Below are 22,735 nucleotides of genomic sequence, written 5' to 3'. Positions count from 1 at the left end.
TCTGCTGAGCTTCAGTAAATCTGCAACACTTGTAACTTTCCTGGGTAATTTCTAAAACTTAGTCAAACTACAAATTGATTTAATGATAATAGAATGCAATTTGTTCATGGCAAATTTTCTTTGGAAACCACGTGACATATTTTATTTTGCACCCTTACTTTAGCAGATTTTTTTAGACGTTGGTGGGATCGGTACCTGGTACAAATACAAATTAAAAACTACAGACCTAGAGGTCATCACAGCATCCTTACACTCCCAGGACAGCATGCAAAATTTCAAGTGCTGGTGGGAGAGAAGGACTGGGGAACCCCTGCATGCTTACTCTCACCCCATTACGCTCCTTGAGCCTCTTGTCAAGAAGTTGGAGAGGACAAGAACAGGACTTTCAAAGAGAAAATCTGCAAACCAAACAGCCTGGTACATTTTGCTTTCTGACCATTGGGTTTTATTATTTTTTCACTGGCTGAGTGCATCTCTGGCTGGACCAGTATTTATTCCTAATTTCCTGGAGAAGTGAACTGTTGCAATCCTTGGTGTGTAAAGACACTCATAATGTCACAAAGGGAGTTCTAGGATTTTGACATTGAAGAAACAGCAATATATTTCCAAGTCAAGAATCAGCAATGTTAATGCTATTGAACATCGAAGGGGAAATGTCATTGCTTGATAATTATGTGGTGTAAACCAGCTGGGGATGAAAAACCTCCCTTCTTTAGGGCCCTATTTTGGTTCAGTGGTAGTGTGTCTACTCCTGGACTGGGAGGCCTGGGTTCAAGTCCCACCTGCTCCAGAGGTGTGCAATAACATGTCTAAACAGGGTAATTAGAAAAATAGGTCAAAAATTTAAAAAAAGTTCATTGCCATTATCAGCCCAAGCCTGAATATTATCCAGGTCCTGTTGCATATGTACATTGACTGCTTCAGTATCTACCATGTCAAGAATTGTACTTAAGATTGTGTAATCATCAGCTAACATTCCCACCTTTAACCTTATGATCCTAGAAGCTCATTCAGGAAACAGCTAAGGATGGTTTGGGGCAAGGACACTACCCTGCAGAGCTCATGTCATGATATCCCGGAGGTGGGGTGATTAACCTCAAACAATAACAATCATTTTCCTGTATGTTAGGTATGACTCCAACAATTGTATTGTGCACACAGCTGAAAGTTTATTTTTATCCTCCAAGAACTGATATTTCATGGAAAGACTTGGGCCATGTTGACTGCTATACCTTGATGTGACCTGAGTAGTCACTTTCCTCCACATTAACAGAGCTGACCCAGTGAGGAGCAGTCTGCTCTATTTGACAAAGCAGCAGCAGGTTTCATCATGCTTGCCATTGGCACTAGGCAGGCAGCTTCTACTTCTTGAAGGTATTCGGCGCCTTTAATTCAGCAATGAGCTCACGTCCTGCCAAACAAGGGCATTAAAAAGAATATTGTGTCAGAGTTACAGTTGACATGAATGGTCAGGACACAGAATGCATCTGGAAGTCAGGTCCCCACTTCTGATGAAAATGTGGCCCATTTGCTTTGAATGATATTGAACATTCTAACTTAATTCACTCAAGAATCAAGGTATTGCTCATGGACTGTAAGAGTTGGATGATGAGAGCAAACAGGTGTGAAAAGTGGTCAAGTTGCACCATTTGACTTATTTTCAACAGCAGGAAAACAGAATGAAAATCTATCCATAAGAACCAAAACAAGTGAAGAATCAAAACATGCTTCAAAATATTGGGAAAGGCAACAGATGGTGTTAAAGAAACAAATTCCCCAGGGCACAGACTCTTGGACCCCATCAGAAAATAAATCTTGTACCAACATGCCACTTCTCTCTTTCAAAGTTTCTAAATCAAGCAGAGGAATAAATAATACCTTTTCAATTTCAGTGCTTTCCTCTAAATTATAACTGGGTTGTGAAACTGCATCAGAACAAGTTCATGTCCAATGGCTCTACCATTGATACTAATTCTTTTTGGAAGAGAATTAAAACAAACTCAAATGTGGAACCAGATTTCAAAACAGCAATTCAAAATCTTGAAATCCAATGTTATTAAAAGGAATATAACTTGTTTGGATGCACTGAAGCAGCACCCTTTGGGATGGGTTTTTAATTAAAGACTATTTTTGAAGTGGCAACTTTTTTGATGCTGTTCATAAACTGTTATTTGATTAATTATTTTTGATTCTGTGTGGTAGAATTAAGATCTTACCTTCACATTCATAAATTCTCTTCCACTCTGAAAACAGAAGGAACAGATTAGACTTGAATGATTTTCTTCTGTATTATAATTTTTTTTCTCTCTCTAAATCTTTCTCCATGTTATAATATCTGAATAACTTCATGGAAACATACATTTCAGAACAGGCAGTTCAGCCCATCGAGTCTGTAACGCTAAAAATAAATGAAACCTCTCACTTTCTAGTACCCTCCCATAACCTTGAATATTATGACACTTCAAGAGCTCATCCGTGTAGTTTTAAAGGTTGTGAGGTTTCCTGCCTCAACTACCCTTCCAGGCAGTGCATTCCAGATTCCTGCTTATGCTCGGTGAATTTTTTTTTTCCCCCTGAAATCCTCTCTAAATCTCCTGCCCCTCACCTTGAAAGAGTGCCCTCTTATTGTTGACCCTTCAACTAAGGGGAACAGTTGCTAAGCCAATTTTGGATCCAAATGGCCAAGTACTCTTTCAATAGATAAATCTTAGAAAGGAATAAGGCACTGCCAAGTCTATTGATGCAGCCTTCCAACTGCGAAATTTGGTATGAATCTGTCTTCATAACCACAATTACCTTTCTACAATCTGTACAAAGTCTAGTTAATCCCTATGGTTTTGGAGCTAACGTTAATTGAGAACTCCAGCTGCTTTGACTAGATTTAATCAAGTGGTTCAGGACTTTTTTCTTATGGGCTCGACCAATAAGGATGTTTTATCAGTCCTGATTCTCTTACACCCACGTGATGTCCAGTTAATGTTGGCCATTCCAGTGAATCTCTACGATTACTTCATATTTTCTCAGGAGTGAAGAGAAAAAGATTAGTGAAGACATGCAACGCAGTCAGAGACACAGGAAGTTATAATGGGGAACAAAGATATGGCAAAACAATTAAATACATATCTTGGTTCTGCCTTCACAAATAACATCCCAAAAATGGTGATGGACACGGAGTCTAGTGAAAGGAGAAACCGAAAGAAATCAGTATTCACAGGGAAATGATGTTGGAGAACTGGGAAAACTGATGGAATTAAAGGCTGATAAATCCCAGGGCCGAATAATCTACATCCCAAAGGATTTAAGGAAGTAGCCTTAGAAATAGAGAATGGACATAATTCGGGACTCTAGAACAGTGTCTTTGGATTGGAGGGTGGCTAACGTAACCATACAATTTAAAAAGGAGTTAGGGAGCAAACAGGGAGTTATACATCTGCTAGCCTGCTATCAGTAGTAAGGAAATTTCTGGAGTGCATTATAAATGATTGAACAGCAAAACACTTGGAAAACAGTGACAAGATCGGACACAGTCAGCATGAAAGGGGAATCAACATTGTCAAATCTGCTGGGATTTTTCAAGAATGTAGCTAGCAACATTGATAAGGGAAGCCAGTCGATGTAGTTTACTTGGATTTTCAGAAGGCTTTCGCTAAGAGATTAACATATACAATTAAAGTACACGGAATTGGGAGTGATGTAATGACATAGATAGAGAATTGGTCGGCAGACAGAAGGCAAAAAGTAGGAGTAAATGCATATTTTTCTGTTTTCTTATTAATTCCTTCTCCTTTCGTCCACAATTTTAAGAAGCACTTAAGTTAAAAGACATGGTGTTTGCAAAATAGTGCCATTTTGTTTCTTGCACTCGCCTAAGAGTGTGAATGGTGTCTCAATTAAAGGCCTCAAAAAGGATCATATTTCAGACAGTGCAGCATTTCCTCAGAACAGAATAGCTCCTTTTCAAACTTAGACCTGAACAGAATGTTCTCCAGCTCAGCCAAATGGAGGCAGAGTCCAAATTCCTAAAGTCTCACAGCTGAACTTGGCACTGAGCAGTTTTATTTGTGGGGTGGAGTTGTATTTTGCATAAAAATGGTTCCTGAAGGAAACTGCATTTATAAAAGTGCATCTGCCTTCAGTCAGATCCAGTTTTCACTAATGGGATTGCCAAAACAGAATCTATGGACATTGAAATTTTCAGAGAATGTCTAAATCCGCCTGAGTTATTTAGAGAGGTCAGTTACCCTTTTGTATATGTCCTGAGACACTTTTGGAGAGGCTGGATTCCTTATGGGAGAGGTCAGATGCTCTTTGGGATTGTTAAAAGGGACATGAATATGCATATAGATGGATATTGTGAACACGTGGAACTGTCAATGTCATTCAAGCTATTAAGCTGTCAAGAAATTTGAACTCGCTTGTGTTTAAAATTTTGGAAAAAGTCTGCAGTCAAAAAAAAAATCTGTGCTTGCCGTATTACTGTGTGCTGACATAAGCTTGAAGGTGATCAGTATAGAACACATGTTGCAGTACTGATTTCACAACGTATCATTATCTCAGTGGGATGTTCATCGGTTCACGATTTGAAGGATAGTTCCAAATGCTTAGAAGGTCTCTTGATGTAGCGTTATGGACATAAATGTTTAATTTTTAATCAGGGATTAAGTAGCTGAAGGAGGCTAAATATTGCGCTTTTTAAGTTAATGAGAGCTGTACGAAAAATATGGTGAAATCATCAGTAGACATTTAGAAATATATTTTGTTTCACTGTGGATCCTGAGATTTGCCCATGGCATATATTAGGTGTGTGTGAATCGGGGATGTAAGGCAAAAACTTTGTGAATGGGGCCATGCATTGACTCGAAGTTGGCATAGGGCATATAAAGAGTCATAGTAGGTGGGTTAGAGAGACATAAGTTGGCATAGAGGATATGAGACACTATGTGAGTGCTATGGAGAGAGACAGCTTTGAATGGTGAGTATAAGTACCCTCGACTCTGGGAAAACAGACATAGACTGACATGGTGGGAATTGCAAGTTGCCACTGATATGATCACAGGGCAGAGCTTGACACAGTGGATATGAACAGTGATGGAGAGTTAGTGGGGAAATGAGGGGCTATGCAATCTGGATGGGAGATGCAATGTAGTATAAGGTGGCATGGATGGGACAAGGGGTGTGTGTGTCTCAGAACGGCAATGAGTAAGAAGGTGAAAGCTAGAAAGCTGTCTGTTATTTTCTTGTATTCTTTAACAGTTGGGACAACATGCCGGATTACAAGGCTGAGCTTCCACACAGCCTGCCTCTGCTCCTAGTAATCATTGTGGCTCTCTATCCAGCCGTTAGTGGATAACATGCCCGCCCGCAGCCCCATCCCCGCAAGGAATGAAAATTATACCATCTGGGCACTTTCACCTGAATAGGCTTGCGGAGTCAGGCACTTTTCTGGCTCTGCATTCGTGACTCAGAAATGAAAATTGAGGTCTTAGCCATTAGAGGAACTTCAGAATGAATTGTCAGCAAGTTGACATTTTGATTTGGAATTAATACAAGTGGCTGGTCTGGGAAATTGAACTGCTGACCTAGTACACAGAAAGTAGAACTTGGGGTTTAAAAATAAGGGATCTTCCATTTAAGATGGAGACGAAGAGAAATGATTTTCCTTTAAAGGGTCATAAGTCTTTTGAACTCTTTTTCCAGAGAGTGATAGAGGCAGTCTCATTGAATATTTTTAAGACAGAGTTAGGTCATTCTTGGCTAACAAGAGGGTGAGGGAATTGGGGTGGGAGAGTGATGTTGAGGTTACAATCAAATTAGCCATGATCTTACTGAATGACAAATCAGGCTTGAAGCACTGAAAGGCTTCCTCATGCTCCTAATTTGTGGCCATAGGTTTTTTTATTCTGAGTTTCAAAGGGGAGATATATTTATGGAAATTGTAGTGATTAGAACCAGGTATATCTCATTGACTAGGAGATCCTTGATTCAGGTCATTAACCTGGGCCAATCAGGAAGCCCTGGCTGGCCAATATAAAAAGGGGATTCAGAATCTCTTCAGTTCAGGGACTTATTTCTGGTTTGCTGCAATACATGCCTCAAGAATATTTGCTCGCAACTGTCATCTTTGAGGTGGGGTAAGCATTTCTGGCATCATGCCTTTATTTGGGAAGCTTGACTCATTCTATTCTGCCCCAATAAGCTTGGGCCTGAACCTCTTACCACCATCAGTGGTAACTGCACCAACTGCTTCTCATACGAGAACTGAAGTCGTACCCTTAATCTGCAACGGGTTCCCAGTGTATGTTCTCAGTCTGGCTGACAGCTTGCGCAAACATCAGGTTTGGAGTCCAGAGTGAATTTTGTTAAAGACAGATTCTGCAACCGCAGATATAGCTGCACCAGTAAAAACCTCCATGAGAACTGGGTGACCATTTAACCAAATATTAATTTTAATTGGATGTTGCTAAGCAATTTAACTGTTCCAACCCACATGTAGGTGGACTTTCCAGGGCAAGCACTGTCCTGGATACTGGCCTACAAGTATTCTTACGCAAGTCAGGCCTTGTAGGACTCCTTTGCTGTCTCGAGTCTACATACTGGCAGCAACTACAATGGCTTGCTGGCCCAGATCCTGAAGAACTTTTTAGCCACTTGGCCAGGCTCGGCTTTGTTGTGGGATTCTGCTGTGGGCTGGCCTTGGGTCCCTCTGCTTAGGACATGCCCAGAGTGGGGTTCTGTGGTTGCCTACACTCAAGCGGTGTTCTGCAAGCTCAGTCAGACAGGTGAGGGTGTTCACTTCCATTTGGGATGCCCTGTAGCTCCCATGTTCCACTTGTCGCATTTTCAAATGACAGAGCCAGTTATATCGCCTGTTTGAAGTCCATTTGGGCTTCAGCTAGTAGGCGCCTTTGCAATGGTTATATCATTAATCCCACATACACATGGTCTCTCAGCATTTCATTTAAGGTTAACCTAAAATTACGTGCCTCTGCCAGTTGTTTTAACCTCATCAAAAGTCCCGATATGGATTCTACAGTTCTCAAACAGCTGAATAAAACTGATAGCGGAGGTTTTGGGGTTGTAATATTCCTGAACCAACTCTGTCAATGCTTGGAAGGCTTTAATGTCTGGTGCGTCTGGGAAAGTTAAGCCCCTTCAAACCGAAGATGCTGTGGGTCCACAAGCAGTCAGAAGGATTACGTGTTGCTTTTCGTCTGCCCCAATGTCATTTGCCTGGGAAAAAATATTGCATTCTTTCCACATATTGGGCCCAGTCTTCAACAGCAGAATAGAATATTATCTGCAATCTGCGCAAATAAAAAGATTCGGCATTAATCCCCACTCTAGAACTAAAGTACAAAATTTGGGCTGAAACTTCATTGAAGTATTGAGGGATCAAAATACACAGGAGACGTGGCTGCAATAGAATGGGAGAAAGATAGCAGCTGGAAGCAGTAGGGGAGAGACAGTGTTTGTGTAGAATCGTGAAGAGAGACAGAGCAGACTACAAACAGCGGGACAGGACAGGAAATTTGCAAGGTGTGTGGGTTAGAGAGACAAGTTGTGTGTCACAGTAGAGACAGGGAACTGTTTTAACCTGTCAACAAAGGAAAACTCAGCTAACTGGGAGCAAGGGAAATTTGAAATCATGAACTAATTAATTATTAGCAAATGCATTTGAAATCTCTAAGACTGTATATGTTCACGACCTTCTGTATGGGAATTATTCAGTGGATGCTATTATAATGAACACTGTATCAATTGTTAAATTTAAATTTAACAGCAGCACGGTGGCTCGGGGCAGCATGGTAGCTCAGTGGTTGGGAAGGCATGTGGTTCAGTGGTTAGCACTGCTGCATCACAGCGCCAGGGACCCAGGTTTGATTCCAGCCTCAGGTGACTGTCTGTGTGGTGCCTGCACATTCTCCCCATGTCTGTGTGGGTTTTCTCTGGGTGCTCCATTTTCCTCACACAGTCCAAAGATTTGCAGATTAGGTGGATTGGCCATGCTCAATTGCCCACAGTGTCCAGGGATGTGGAAGCCAGGTGGGTTAGCCATGGAATATGCAGGGGTGGGTCTGGATGCGATGCTCTTCAGAGGGTCAATGTGCACAGTGTAGAAATGCTATTCTATTCTAAATCTGACATTTAGACCTATGAAGCAGTAAAAAGGTTAATGCATATTGGTGAAAAAAATTCTGCTTTGTAAATATATGATGAAAATGCTTTAGTTGTGAGTTTACTAATCTAGAAGGTGTGATCAGAGTCATGGCTTCGTATGTAGAACTGTGTCCTTTATTTTAAAGTTAGTCTTTGTCACTAACTTGTGATTGTGGTTGTGTCAATTTAAATGTTGTGGTGTCTACAAAATCAATGCTTTCCTTTTGTGTGTTCAGGTGAGATGTTATGCTGAGGTTCCATCAAACCGTTCAAGTGAAATGGTGAATAGTATGGCATAAAGTGAAGTATAGCAGGCGAGTTGGCTTGGTGCTCTGGTCAATAGTTATTTATCTGTCAGTGAACACCATTAAAAATATTTTAATTTGTCATTTATCCCATGACTCTTTGCCAGACATTGTCATGGACAAATTGTTTCTCACATTTCTACACATATAAAGTGCTTGGGAATGTAATGACTACAGAAAAGAGGCTACATAAATAAGTTCTGAGGAAGGGTCACCGGACCCGAAACGTTAATTCTGTTTTCTCCTCCACAGATGCTGCCAAACTTGCTGAGCTTTTCCAGCAACTTTGTTTTTGTACATAAATAAGTTGTTTCTCTTTAACTCAGTGAACATTAGAAAAAATATTTTGAGGTAGTTCTGGAATGCAGCTGTGAAGTGGTTTTCATCAGAAGGCATACAACAATTAAATTTGTAATATTTTCTAATCAACTTGATCAGAGATGTTATTACACACCTCTGGAGCAGGTGATACTTGATTACAGTCTCCTAACTCAGAGGCAGGGACACTACGACTGTGCCACAGGAGCCCTTTCTCATTAAATTCTATGATAGCCTGTCATAAGATCTGCCCAATTGTAACAAGGGATGATACTTCTAAATCTAAGATCTGGGTGTGATCTCCAGCTAGATTCATGGGTCAAGACTCCAATCTCTGTTGGGTAACATGTTTCCAAATAAAACAACCTTGGTCAAATCCAATCTAGCTTCCAGCAGGTGTACAGCATAAAGTGCCTACAAGTGGGCACAAATTATATTACCACTGTAAGTCAGAGTGATTGGAGTGAATTAATTCTCTGCAAATCACAACAGTGAGAACAGTGAACAATAGCCATTTTTGAGCTCAACTGGAGTCACCTACAATTTGCTGTTTCAGAGGCCCTTGAGGCAGCACAAGATCTTGGAAAAATTTAGCCAATTTATTTAAATCAAATATTGAACATTATTCTATTATCCTCATACAATGAAATGTGTTTTAAGATTTTTAAGGAGATCAGTTTATTCAGCCTTTAGTTTAAAGCATGGCCATGTCAATGTGTAGAATTAACTGATCCCAACAGAAAAATGTGAATGTAATTCACATTTACTCCAAAACAAACATTCTTTGTAATATTTCTCTTACCATGTTCTACGATGAATTTCCAAAGTTCTAGTTCTGAAAGAAAAAATACAAGGTGGACATTGTTTACGACTTTAGAAACCATTACTTTGTTAATCAACAGTAAAATTTTGCAGATGCTGGCAATCTGAAATAAAAACACAAACTGCTGGAATTATCAGCAAGTCAGGTGGCAGGTTAATGCCATTTTATCAAAGCTGGAAAAATAGAGAGTTAATAGGTTTACACCAAATACAGAGGACAGGAAAACGGGGCACGGTGTGAATTAACTGAGTAATGATACTTAGAGAATTTAATTCCTTCTCTTGAAGTGAAATTCTTTCATGGGTCAATGGTGTCATTGGCAAGGCCAGCATTTGCTGTCGATGCCAAATTGCCCCTTGAACTGAGTGGAGAGGAGAGTAATGAATCAACCACATTGGTTTGGGTCTGGACTTACATGTAGGCCAGACCAGGTTAGGGGGGGAAATTTCATGCCCTGAAAAGCATTAATGAACAAAATTGTTTTTACAACAATTCGTGGCCATCTCGGACAATTCCAGGTATTTTTTATTAATTTAATTTAAATTCTACCAGTTGTCATGGGGCCATTTGAAACCATTGCCTAAGACCATTAACTTGGGCCTCTCCAGTATTCACCCAGTGACAGTGCCTTTTGTGTCATTATCTCTCTTGATAGAAACACCAGACAAGTCATTTCCACAATAATTCAGTAGATGTTATGGAGTACTGGGAAATGGCAGTTGTAAAACATGAATCATCTAGATTAATTTCAAGAGGTAAAGACCATAGATAAATTACAGATCCAAAGAGTCAGATCAATGGAGCAGATGTGATCAACGTTGAAATCAATAATGAAATAAGCAGCAAAATGAATGAATGATTGATGAGGCAAGGGCAGTGGGTGTTGTCTACATACACTTTAGTAAGGCTTTGATAAGGTACCTCACTGCAGGATGGTAGAAAAGGTAGAGTCAATGGAATCCAGGGTCTGCTGGCAGGATAGATACAGAACTGGCTTGGTCATAGAAGACAGAGAGTAGCGGTGGAAGGGTGCTTTTCAGAATGGAGATCAGTAACTAGTGGTGTTCCGCAGGGATCAGTGCTGGAACCTTATGTGTGTGTATGTGCATATATAAATGATCTGGAGAAAAATGTAGGTGGTCTGATTAGTAAGTTTGCAGACCATACCAAAATTGACAGAGTTACAGATAGTGAGGAAGATTGTCAAAGGATACAGCGGGATATAGAAAGATTTAGGGTGGCACGGTAGCTCAGTGGTTAGCACTGCTGCCTCACAGCACCAAGGACCTGGGTTTGATTCCACCCTCGGGTGACTGTCTGTTGGAGATTGCACATTCTCCCCGTGTCTGCGTGGGTTCGCTCCGGTTTCCTCCCACAGTCCAAAGATGTGCAGGTTAGGTGGATTGGCCATGCTAAATTGTCCCATAGTGTTCAGGGATGTGTGGATTAGGAGGGGTTACAGGGGGGTGGATCTGGGTGGGATGCTCTGAGGTTCAGTGTGGACTTTTTGGGCTAAAGGGCCTTTTTCCACACAGTAGGGATTCTATGATTGCAGATTTGGGCAAAGAAATAGCAGATGGAGTTTAATCGGATGGATGTGTGGGGTGATGCATTTTGGAAGGTCAAATTCAGGTACAAATTATACAATAAATGGCAGAAAACTTAGGAGCATGGACATACCGAGGGATCTGGGCGTACAGGTCCACAGATCCCTGAAAGCGGCAACGCAGGTGGATAAGGCGGTCAAGAAGGCATACACCATACATGCCTTCGTCGGCTTGACATTTGAATATAAAAATTGGAAAGTTATATTACAGCTATATAAAACTTTAGTTCGGCCACATTTGGAATATCGCTTGCAGTTCTGGTCGCCACACAAAAGGATGCTGATGCTTTGGAGAGGGTACAGAGGGTTTTAGTTATTAGGAGAGGTTGGATAAAGTGCGATTAGTTTCACTGGAAAGACGAAGGCTGAGGGGCGAACTGTTAGGAATCTACAAAATTGTGAGAGGTGTAGATAGGGTGGACAGTCGGAGGCTTTTTCCCAGGGTGGAAATGTCAACTACAAGAAGGCACAGGTTCAAGGTGACAGAGAAAGTTTAGGGGAGAAGTGCAGGGAAAATTTTTCACACAGAGACTGGTGGGTGGCTGAAGCACTGCCAGCGGAGGTGGTGGAAGCAGGAACGTTTCAGCTGTATCTTGAGACACATGAATAGGAGGCAAACAGAGGGATAGAAACTGTGTATGGGTAATAAGTAGCAGGTCTAAATAAATATTAGGAATCAGCACAAGCTTGGTGGCCTGCAGGGCCTGTTCTTGTGCTGTATTGTATTGAACTGGAAAATAATGAGCTGTTTGTTGATAGTTTGGGAAGCTTCAGAGATAGGAAGGATGAATAAAATAAAAGAAATAAGACAATAATAATAGTCAGAATTATAGAACATAGAACATAGAACATTACAGCGCAGTACAGGCCCTTCGGCCCTCGATGTTGCGCCGACCTGTGAAACCAATCGGAAGCCCATCTAACCTAAACTATTCCATTATCATCCATATGTTTATCCAATGACCATTTAAATGCCCTTAAAGTGGGCGAGTCTACTATTTTTGCAGGCAGGGCATTCCACGCCCTTACTACTCTCTGAGTAAAGAACCTACCTCTGACATCTGTCTTATATCTATCACCCCTCAATTTAAAGCTATGTCCCCTCGTGCTAGCCATCAATGAGGGGTCATTCTTAATTGCCTATTCAGAAACTATGCCTACAGCATTTTATGTTATCACATTGCTTTGCATCAACAATATGCAGAATATAGTGTCAGACAATTCACTATCAAAGTTCAACTGATTTTAACATTGATCATTGCCAGGAAGAGTACTCAGCAGCGGGAAACTTGAATAGATGTTAATTTACAATTGTTTGCATAATTTTGGATTTGTTTACATGAGTAGATCAAAGTATACTTGTCAAAATTGACAAGTGAAAGATTTGGGCATAATTACTGTTACCCAAGTATCAAATTTAAATGTAGTTATCATTAATGAGAATCAATGTTGAACTTATCTTGAGATAAATAACTGAAAAGAGGAAACAAGTGCAGTTTATTTGATCACACTTAAAATTCTGGTGATGAAACTCATCTTGGGAGAGAGATTTAAATGGCAAACAGTGATCCAGCAGTCTCTGTCACTCTCGATATTCTTTTCCACTGAAATTAATGAGGGATGTGACTGGAGTTCTTAAATGAGTAAATATTCCAGAGCACCAATTCCAAAGCTTCTCAAGATTTACTATCTGTAACTTCAGGGAGTTCCTGATGCCAATTGGAGGCTAACAACCAGCTTATCCTCTTGATACAAAGACAACCATAAAAAACAATTCAGAAAGTAATGCAAAGTATTCTTGTTTCACATCCTCACTGGTTATCGAATAGACAACATAACCGTGAAAGGTTTATCACAAATTCAGGAGAGTTTTCTACTCAGCAGACAATTGGTCATCACAACTATTCCTTTGTTATTCACCTTGAGGTCCAACTCCCGCCACCACCCCCAGCCCAAGCAGACAGTATTGAAATAAAACCGGGGAAGAATTTAACAGGGCCCCACTGGTAGGGATAGTAGGAACTGCCGATGCTGGAGAATCTGAGATAACAAGGTGTAGAGCTGGATGAACACAGCAGGCCAAGCAGCATCAGAGGAGCAGGAAAGCTGACGTTTTGGGTCTGGACCCTTCTTCAGAGGTAGGTTTACATTTGGATGGGGGTGTTGGGGTATTAGCTGCTGTCATATTAACCAGTTGGCATTTCTGTTGCCCTCCCCTTGACCCATTGTTGATTTTACAAGGTGTGGGCAAGGCCTGGTACCTTCACCTCAACTAAGGCCAGCCAGATGGAGAGCAGGGCTATGGAGGCAAAGCACAGCAGATTACTTTGTTTGGTCTTTGAATGAAGGTTGGGGGCTCAGGGGAGGCAAAACACGTTTATCACTTGCCCCCCCTTTCCTAATTAAGCTTCCAGTGTCCAATCTCTAACCCCAGGTGCTGTATCTCTCGATTCCCACCACCACCAGGACCTCTTGGTCAAAAGTTCTCCATACTCAGGGCCTTGCCTCCCCAACCCTACCACAACAAGCTCTGCAGTCATCTGCATTGTGTATTTGGGAATTAATTTGTGGGACAGCATGTAATAGCCACCATGCTTAGCATCCACATTTTTTCTGGCATTATCCTGGCATCCTGAATTTCCACAGGTTTCTTATGACTTCAAGCCTAATTTCAAATTGGAAGATCAACACAGACTGCCTCATCCCCTGCTTTGAATCACAGTTTATAAGCTATAAGGGGTCCTCCAGACTTTCTCTGCATTTACAGCAGGAGACTGGGAAAACCCCAGGGGAATTCAGGCCTGCATCTATGTAGATTCTCACTGTTTCACTGAGAATGTACTTTTCATGTGTGGATATTGTTTCACAGCCCAAAAAATCATGGCAGAAATGGCTATGGTTAGAACCCGAATAGCAACAGCAATGACATGAGCCAGACAGGAACAACAGGAAGGAGATTACCTGTAATTTAAACAGCAGTCAATTATATAGCGTATTATTTGTAACACAGATCAGCATTTCACAACCATTTCCTAGTGTGACCCCATTGTAATACCAGGCTGTGTGACTCCAGAATGAAAAGTTGTGCAGATGAAAGCTGTCAAATGGAGGACAAGTGAGGGTGACACTTCAGAAAGACATCTGTTATAATTATTATTGTGCAGAGTACTTGAAGCAGCTAAATTCTTGCAGCAAGAATAATTGGAATTTGATATATTGTAAAATCTACAATGTAATCGGACTCAATTAAATCTCTATATAAAATGTTAAAGTTCCATTTCTACTTGTACAGGACATTGACATACATGAAAGTAAACTAAGGTTTCAGTGATACACAAGAAAATATTGGAATGTTATACAGCCACAAAACTCCTTACTTCCCACTACAAAAGTACTACAGCTCAAACTGTTCGAAGCTTTAATACTTTGAGCTGAATCTTCTTTTTTTGTGAAGTCAGAGTTGCATTGCATTTTTTGGAAGAGTTTCTCACTGCAAGTGTAGAGCGTTCTCTCCCATTATGTTAACACACACACTTCATTAATTACCCACCCTGTGTCAATGGTCTCTTTCATGACTGATTTCCACCCCATCTTACCATTTGCCATTCACTAGATATCTCAGAATTCAGCAACTTCCTTTACAACATCTTTAAAAGCATGTTGCACACCTGGACAAGCACTGTCTGGAGCTGCACTCCACAGTTCCCGACATTTACTCCGGACATAGCAGACTGGGGAAATTCAGTGACCCGATTTGTGAGCAGGATCCTGGAGCCCTGCTAGATGGGTAACCTCCCCCAGGGCCAGCAGTTGGGATTACAGCACCAGACTGTGGAAGTCTGGGTTAAAGCAGTCTCAACCATCTGGAGGAATGTCAACCACTGTAGAAACAAGGCCAATTTTCCTTGTCCATTCTACTCCATCTTCTTTCTGATAACTCACATTCATTCTATTTCTCCTACTGTTGCCAACTCCTATCAAGGCTCATGCTCCCACTATTACTGCAACGTTTTTCCAACTCACCCTCACCCACTCCAACCCCTGACATCATTAACCCTGCAAGCCCTCCGTGCTGCCTACTCATTTGCTTGGGACACCAATCTGTACTATCCATTTTTGTCTCCTGTAAACCTGCATTTCTCCCATTTCATGAGGAAAACAGCCAAAAGAAGGCAGAAAATGTCAAAGTGAGTGGTGTCCTGTCTGTTGTTCAGCTCTTCACCCTTATGAGGATAGGATCCAGATTCTGATTGCCCTGAGCAGGCCCTGGACTGGTGTCAGAGGCTGCTGTGGACTTACAGTGCTGGAATAACCTGAGCGAAGGCTATCTCACTGATGTGACTATGGCTTGCTGACAACTATTGCAAGCTTTCTCCAATGACAGAAGAGGTTACAAGTTTATTGCATTTTACTAACCAGGGATACGGGCTTATGTTGGTTTTGCATTGACAAAGGAGTTGGAAAGTTGATGAACAGACGTTTCAGGATATAGTAAACACTTCACTCATGATCGAGAGTAGACTGACAGCACAGTAATTGGCTATTGATAACACAGTGTGGAGCTGGAGGCACAGAGCAGGCCAGGCAGCATCAGTTGGCTCGGTTGGATTTGTACTGCTGTTGTTGTACTGGTTCTACCTAGGGAATTTTCCACATTTTTACGTAGATGGCGGTGTTGTAGCTGTACTGGAACAACTTAGCATAGGTGTGGCAGGCTCAGGAGTACAAGTCTTCAGTACTATTGGCAGAACGTTGCCATGATCCGTCGCCTCTGCAGTATCTAGTGCCACCAACCATTTCTTGATATCATTTGAAGGGAATCAAACTGGCTAAAGCCTGTTATCTGCAATGCTGGGGATCACTGGAGGAGGTAGAGATGGATCATTGGCTTAGCACTTCTGGCTGAAGGTGGTGCAAATCCTTCAGTCTTATCTTTTGCACTGATGTGACAGGCACACCCATCATTGAGGATTTGATATTTAAAGACTGCAGACCCAGTCTAGCGGCAACGTCCTTTTCCAACTCAACCATCTTGACCAGTAGTGCTGCTGCTGAGCATTGAAGTTCTCCAACCTGAATATGTTCTGTGTCCTTACCACCCTCAGTGCTTCAGAACTTCCTCCAGGTTGTGCTCAATACGGAAGAGCACTGGGTCATCAGTGGGGGCAAGAAGGTGGGGTGGGTGTAGAGTTGGAGGGTATGATATGGTAATCAGCAGGAGGTTTCCTTGCCCATTTTGGACCTGGTGCCCACTTACATTGTGGTATCCATAGTCAATGTTGAGCACTCCTAGAGCAACCCTCCCCTGACCACTGTACTGCCAACTCTGCTGGGCCAGTTCTGACAGTGGAGCAGCACTTACCCAGGGATGGTGTGAGTGGTCTCTGGGACATTGCCTATAACATATGATTCTGTACATATCATTATGTCAAGTTGTTGCTTGACTAGACTGTGAGACAGCTCCACAATAGCCCCCAGAAATGAGTACGGAGGATTTTGCAGGGCTAACAGGCCTGCTTTTGTTGTTGTGTTTCTGGTACCTTGGTCAATGCCCGATGGTCTACGTAGTTTCATTTCTTTTGTTGTATTTTTAATGATGATTGTTAAAACTGAGTAGATTCCTCGGCAATTTGTGAGGGCATTTCAGAGTCAACCACAATGCTGTGGTCTGAAGTCATGTGTAGGCCAGACCAGGTAAGGATGGCACATTTCCCCCACAAAAGGACATTAGTGAACCAGAGTGGTTTTTCCAATAATCAGCAATCAACAAAGGTTACGTGGTCATCATTAGACTCATAATTCAAGATTTACAGTGAATTTAAATTCCACCATCCCAGCCGTGGTGGGAATTGAATGTATGTCCCAGATCGACAGTCAAGCTATAACATCACCAGGCCATCTAATCCCCATAATGTATGGTAAAAAGGCAAAATGAGTGGTAAAAAGGAAAAATGAGTGGTAAAAAGGCAAAATGAATGGATCCTTACTTAAATGTATGTAGTATTTGGAGCAAAATAAATTAATTAACAATACAAATAGAGGTAAATGGGTATGATCAGAAAATTGCAGTCAGGGTTACAAGGAGATCAAATCTGCAAACTAAATATTCAGCAGTATGTGACTTTTCAAAAGGACAGGGCAGAATTGGCCCGAAACATCGACTTTCCTGCTCGTCTGATGCTGCCTGACCTGCTGTGCTTTTCCAGCTCCACATCTATTGACTCTGGCTTCCAACATCTGCAGTCTTTACTGTCTCTAGGGCAGAAATAAAGTCTGGTGGGGAAGCTTTGTTATATAGAAGATTGAGATGGAGGGACACTTTCAGGATGGCAACTTGTAACTCGTGGAATGCCAGAGGGATCAGTGCTGCTATCACTATTATTTACAGTGTATATTCATGACTTAGATGACTGAAGTAAGTATACTACAGCCAAGTTTGTAAATGACACAAAAATACACAGCGAGGATGACACAGAGTCTATACAGAGATATAAAAGGGCTTAGTTAGTATGCCTAGCAAAAACTTGGCAGATGGAATTTAACATGGAAAAATGTGAGGTTATGCACACTGGCAGAAAGAAGAAAGGAGCTGAATATTATTTAAATGGAGAAAGACTCCAAAAATCTACATATCTGAGGAATTTAGGAGTCATCATCCATAAATCTCAAAAAGCTAGCATCCAAGTTCAGTGGGTAATAGGAAGATAAATGGAATGTTGCTTTTTATTTCAAAGTGAATGGAGTATAAAATAGGTAGGTCCTGCTAAAACTATGCAAGGTATTAATCAGACCACTGAAGTAGAAGGCAGTCTGAAGAAGGTTCACTGGTTGATCCCAGGTATGCCTGGATTGTCTTAAGATAAAAGGTTGAGCCTTACTCATTGGAGTTTAGAAAAATGACACGCAACATTTTGAAACATTTAAGATTCTGAGGGACCTTAATAGAATAGATGGCAGAGAAAGTGTTTCCTCTGCGGAAGATTTGAGGAACAGAGTACATGATTTCAGAATAAGGGGTCACCCAGTTGGGACAGAGATGAGGAGGATTTTTTTTTCTGAGAAAAATGATTCAATGAAATTTGTTCCCACAGAAGGCTGTAGAGGCTGTAACATTAAGTATGTCAAGACTGATTTCAAATTAGTCTATCAGAGAATCAAGCTTTCTGGGGAAAAGTAGGAAAACGAAGTTGAGGATTACCAGATCTGCCATGATCTCATTGAATAGCAGAGCAGATTCGACCGGCCAAATAGCCTACTCTGGAGGCGACAGCCAAGTGGTATTATAGCTAAACTATTAATACAGAGACCCAGGTTCAAATCTTGTCATGGCAGATGGTAAAATTTGAATTCAATAACAATCTGGAATTAACAGTCTAACGATGACCATGAAACCATTGTCGATTGTCAGAAAAACCCATCTGGTTCACAAATGATCTCTAGGGAAGACAATCTTCTGCTCTTACCTTGTCTGGCCTACATGTGACCTATAGTGAACTTTAACTTTACTCTTAACTACCCTCTGAATAACCAGGTAGAGGCAATACATGCTGACTTTGGCAGTCTGCCATATCCCAGGAATGAATAAAAAGTAGTCTGATGTCTCAATGTGTAAGGGGAGTAATGGTCAGTCACATCAAAGAAGACACTCTTCACTCAGGGAGCACAGCAAGTCAGGGGCAGCCTCTGATATCAACCCAGAAACGTGGATTTGGTTGATCAGCTGTTTGGGACAGCCAGATTCAGGATCGTCTCCTCATAGCTAGTGATAGCTGAACGTCGGGCACTCCACTACCCGTCTTGGCTCTTTCTGCCCTTTGTGGGCTGTTTTCTCCTGTAATGAGAGAAAGAGAAGAATTGAATGAGATGAAAGTGGAGGGAGAACGGCAGGCGTAAGAAGGGTGGGAAGGTGTCTTGACGGAGTGAGAATGTGACACAGGGTATGGGGATTTAATGTGGTGAGGTTTTGTGGTGGTTGAGAGTGAGCAAAGGAAATGTTGCATGGAATCATGTGTGTGGAAGAACATTAGCCTTGATGGGAAGTGAGTGTATTAGCAGAGACAGAGGGAATGTGAAGTAGCTGGGAGAAGACAGTAGCAAGTAGACTGGCAGAGCAGAGAAGGCAGTTAACCTAATTTCTTCACAGACAGGCATTAGTTCTGAAGATCAAGACCCAGGTGACAACCTTGGACCAGGTTAGAAGAATCTGGTGTTGAAGCCTCCTCTGCCAGTCCAGGGTGAAAAGGACATCCCTCATCGGAACCATCTCATCCACCAGCACCCTGTCTGTTAACTAGACTGCCAAATCCCCCTTACTCTCCAAGTTATAAACCATGCAGGCTAATTCCACACTGACAGAGCTTGTTTGGATACACAACACCTTATGGTTTTGATGCCAGGGATGTCAGACTATTCCAAGCACTTCTGGCCTCGGTGAGCAGGAGAATAGGGCTTGGACAAGTTGGGCAGGTTAGGTTGTCAATGAGGCAGGCCATGTGGACAGAAACCCTCCATGAAACCCAACAAAAATGACACAACTAAAATATCAAAATTCAGCACAACTTTTCTCGTTAGGCTTGCTCCTGTGTAATTTCATATTATTGGAAGTGAGAATAGAAGCACCCTAGAAGGGAGAAGTGAAGTACATCGTGATTGAGTGCACAAAGGTAAGGAGCGCGGAAGACGCCAAAAGGTACAAATGAGAAAAAGAAGCAATCGGCTCAAGTATGGGGCAATGTGTCATACACTAAACAGTTACACCTGAACATTTTGTATGGGATATGGGGCATTGTTAGGACTGGATCACACTATTGGACAGAATATTCACCTCAACACCCTTCATGCAGTATTCCAGAATCATACTGTATTTATCAATAACAGTGATTATTATTGGTACATATAAAGTAATTAAAAGACAATACCATTCATTTATATCCACAATTTGTGAACCATTTAAATGTTGTCAATTTTAACTTCTGCAAATTTAAAGCAAAAATTAAAATAGTCGAGGAGTTTGTTCATCTTGTTTGGGTGTCAATAGAAGTGATAAATGACATAAGCTTTTAATATTGTCAGCGACATTAAAAAATTATCCGAGTGTCCAGAGTTTGTCAGCATCAGCATAAAATGTTACATTTCTTGTTTAAACTTATGTGGAAGCAGGATCTCAACAGAAACAGATTTGAGATAAGCACAATCGGACTGTATTGTTTTCTCCTGATCTATCACAATATGGTATCTTCAGGACATTATGTTTAAAGTTTGGAGTTTAAATCATCTTTACCTTTGCTGATCATATATTTTAATTTACAAATCTGATATTCCAATAGTTACTACTTGTTCCGTTTGCAGATATTTGTTTCGCACACGACACTTTAATCTGTTCGATGAATCTCTTGCTATTACAATGTTGCTGTGGACATCAACAAGACCTGTAGAGTCCCACTCGGATGTTGTTTCAGCTTGTATTAAATTGTGCTCATTCTCACTGACCCACTCTATCTCTGGTTCAGGGAACCATCCAGTGGATTTACACACAAGCTGGATTCCATTTATACCATATCCTTTCATCTGAATCCACGGTTCACAGCCAAAACCTACTCAACAGAGAATAGATTCAGAAATAACAACTGTTAGGAACAGCAACAACTTTTATTGATGTAGCACCATTAAGAGTAAAATATCTAAAGAGCAATTCCTGTGGCCTTAAAATACATTCATTCAATTTTGTTGATATTGTTGTGAATATTGAGTTCATGCTTCCTTTGTTCAGAGCATAGCTTTTAATTTTAGGAATTAAAGTTTAACTAGACAAAATGGAATCATTTCAAGTAAAAAACGGCAAAGTCTATGAGACTTAGAAAGTTGGGGTTATGTCTCTTGAAGTGGTTAACAGCTAAAACACAGGAGTTACAAAAACAGCAAGTGGGCTTGCTAAGCTTATCTTTACACTGATTGAAGTAATGACAGTATTGAGGATTACTTTGTTCTTGGAGTTAAATTAGTTTTAAAGTATTCAGCTAAGCCAAAAAGTCAAGTTGAAGACAATCCAGAGCAGCTATTGCATCACAAAGATGAGTCGAGCTGAAGAGAATTCTTTGGTTTCATTTTATCTGGTCAGAAGTCACATGACACCAGATTATAATCCAACAGGTTTATTTGAAATCACAAACTTTTGAAGCACTGCTCCTTTATCAGGCAAAGTGACACTTCATCTGACAAAAGGAGCAGCACTTCAAAAGTTCGTGATTTCAAATAAATCTGTTGGACTATAACCTGGTGTTACATGACTTCTGACCTTGTCCACCCCAGTCCAACACTGGCACCTCCACAATTTATCTGTGCTTTTGAGGGAGAGGTTTAGTTGGAGCTTGTGCAGTTTGAAGTTCACAGAGAGGCTCCTGGCAGCAGAAATGCTGCTGTTAGCAGACTCCAGGCAGCAAAAGGTCACTGACTTCATAAGGGAGAAGGTCAGGGCTCTGATACCTGTGGAATTGTCAACCAGTCAGACATAATGACCTTCAATAGGAGATGGTGAAAATAGGTAAAACAAAATATTCCATAGACTGTATTATTGACAAATAACATAAATGCTTGTGGTAAGGTGATACTTTTAGAGGCTAAAATAATACTTCTGGCAAAATTGGATTTTCAAACTTTTTCTGCCATGCTGTTCTCATGATGCTATTGCAAATCCTGGGGATGGTGTTATTTATATATTAAGATCAGACATTTGCCCAGCCAGCAGACCTCTTTGGGTATTGATCAGGTATGTGCCTCCTGGAGATTGAGGAGCATGTTCCAGGGGGCAGCAGCGGCAGCAACTGATGCGTCTCCACCCAACGAGATTCCCAGGCTGACCGAGAATCCAGGCCATGGCTAGGCCTGGGTGCTTGCATCGGTGGCTGAGCTTTCCAAACACCATTGACATTTATGGATATAAGACTTTAAGATTTGGATGTATTTCTTTACTTTTGGCTCTGTTTCTTTATTTCAGTTTTTGTTTTTTTTTAACATTCTGGTTTTGTACTTAACATGGAGCCAGAGGATGGCAACTTTGTACATCTTTCACTGTACTCCTGTGCTTGAATACACGTGACAATAAATCTAATTTTAATCATTTGGTATTGACAGACTGTCATCAATATCCTGATTTTTCACCAGCACGAGCATGATGGACTGAAGACATCCTAATCTTTGCTAAGGAAGCTGAATAACAAAAGAACATTGACATGATCGATTGACAGTCAGTAGAATTTGTTGACTCATGTCATGACCAAGGTGTGAGGACTGCACTGTCACTCTAGTTCCACTGCATTTTGGGTCATATCATAAAATAAAAATATGTTATATACAAATCCCAATATGGCCAATCCTGTGCTCATTCTATATCAGACTTAAAATGAAAAAAATCCATCATCCAGGTTTCTTTAATAAACACAAATTATTGATATAAAATAAAATCCATTCAATGAAGATACAAAATTGGCTAACAAATACAATTCACAACTTAAAAATATAAATGTTTAG

The 22,735-nt window shown here is 41.0% G+C and overlaps 1 long non-coding RNA gene and 1 pseudogene across 3 annotated transcripts; one reads left to right on the top strand and one right to left on the bottom strand.

Moving 5' to 3' along the window:
- Positions 1–22,735, top strand: part of LOC109926205 — a 468,382-nt pseudogene that overhangs the window by 125,509 nt on the left and 320,138 nt on the right.
- Positions 1,150–20,641, bottom strand: LOC125486958. Of its 3 annotated transcripts, none has more exons than XR_007265525.1 (4): positions 20,490–20,641; positions 9,583–9,615; positions 2,217–2,243; positions 1,150–1,411 (listed from the first exon to the last, which is right to left on the bottom strand). It is a non-coding gene; the product is annotated as an uncharacterized LOC125486958 (long non-coding RNA). The 3 variants fall into 3 exon arrangements; XR_007265526.1 differs by lacking the exon at positions 20,490–20,641 and adding an exon at positions 15,626–16,924; XR_007265527.1 differs by lacking the exon at positions 20,490–20,641 and adding an exon at positions 14,171–15,587.

The sequence above is a fragment of the Rhincodon typus genome, chromosome 35 (assembly GCF_021869965.1).
Source record: "Rhincodon typus isolate 14 chromosome 35, sRhiTyp1.1, whole genome shotgun sequence".
Lineage (NCBI taxonomy): Eukaryota > Metazoa > Chordata > Chondrichthyes > Orectolobiformes > Rhincodontidae > Rhincodon > Rhincodon typus.
This window is presented reverse-complemented; position numbering and strand designations above follow the sequence as displayed.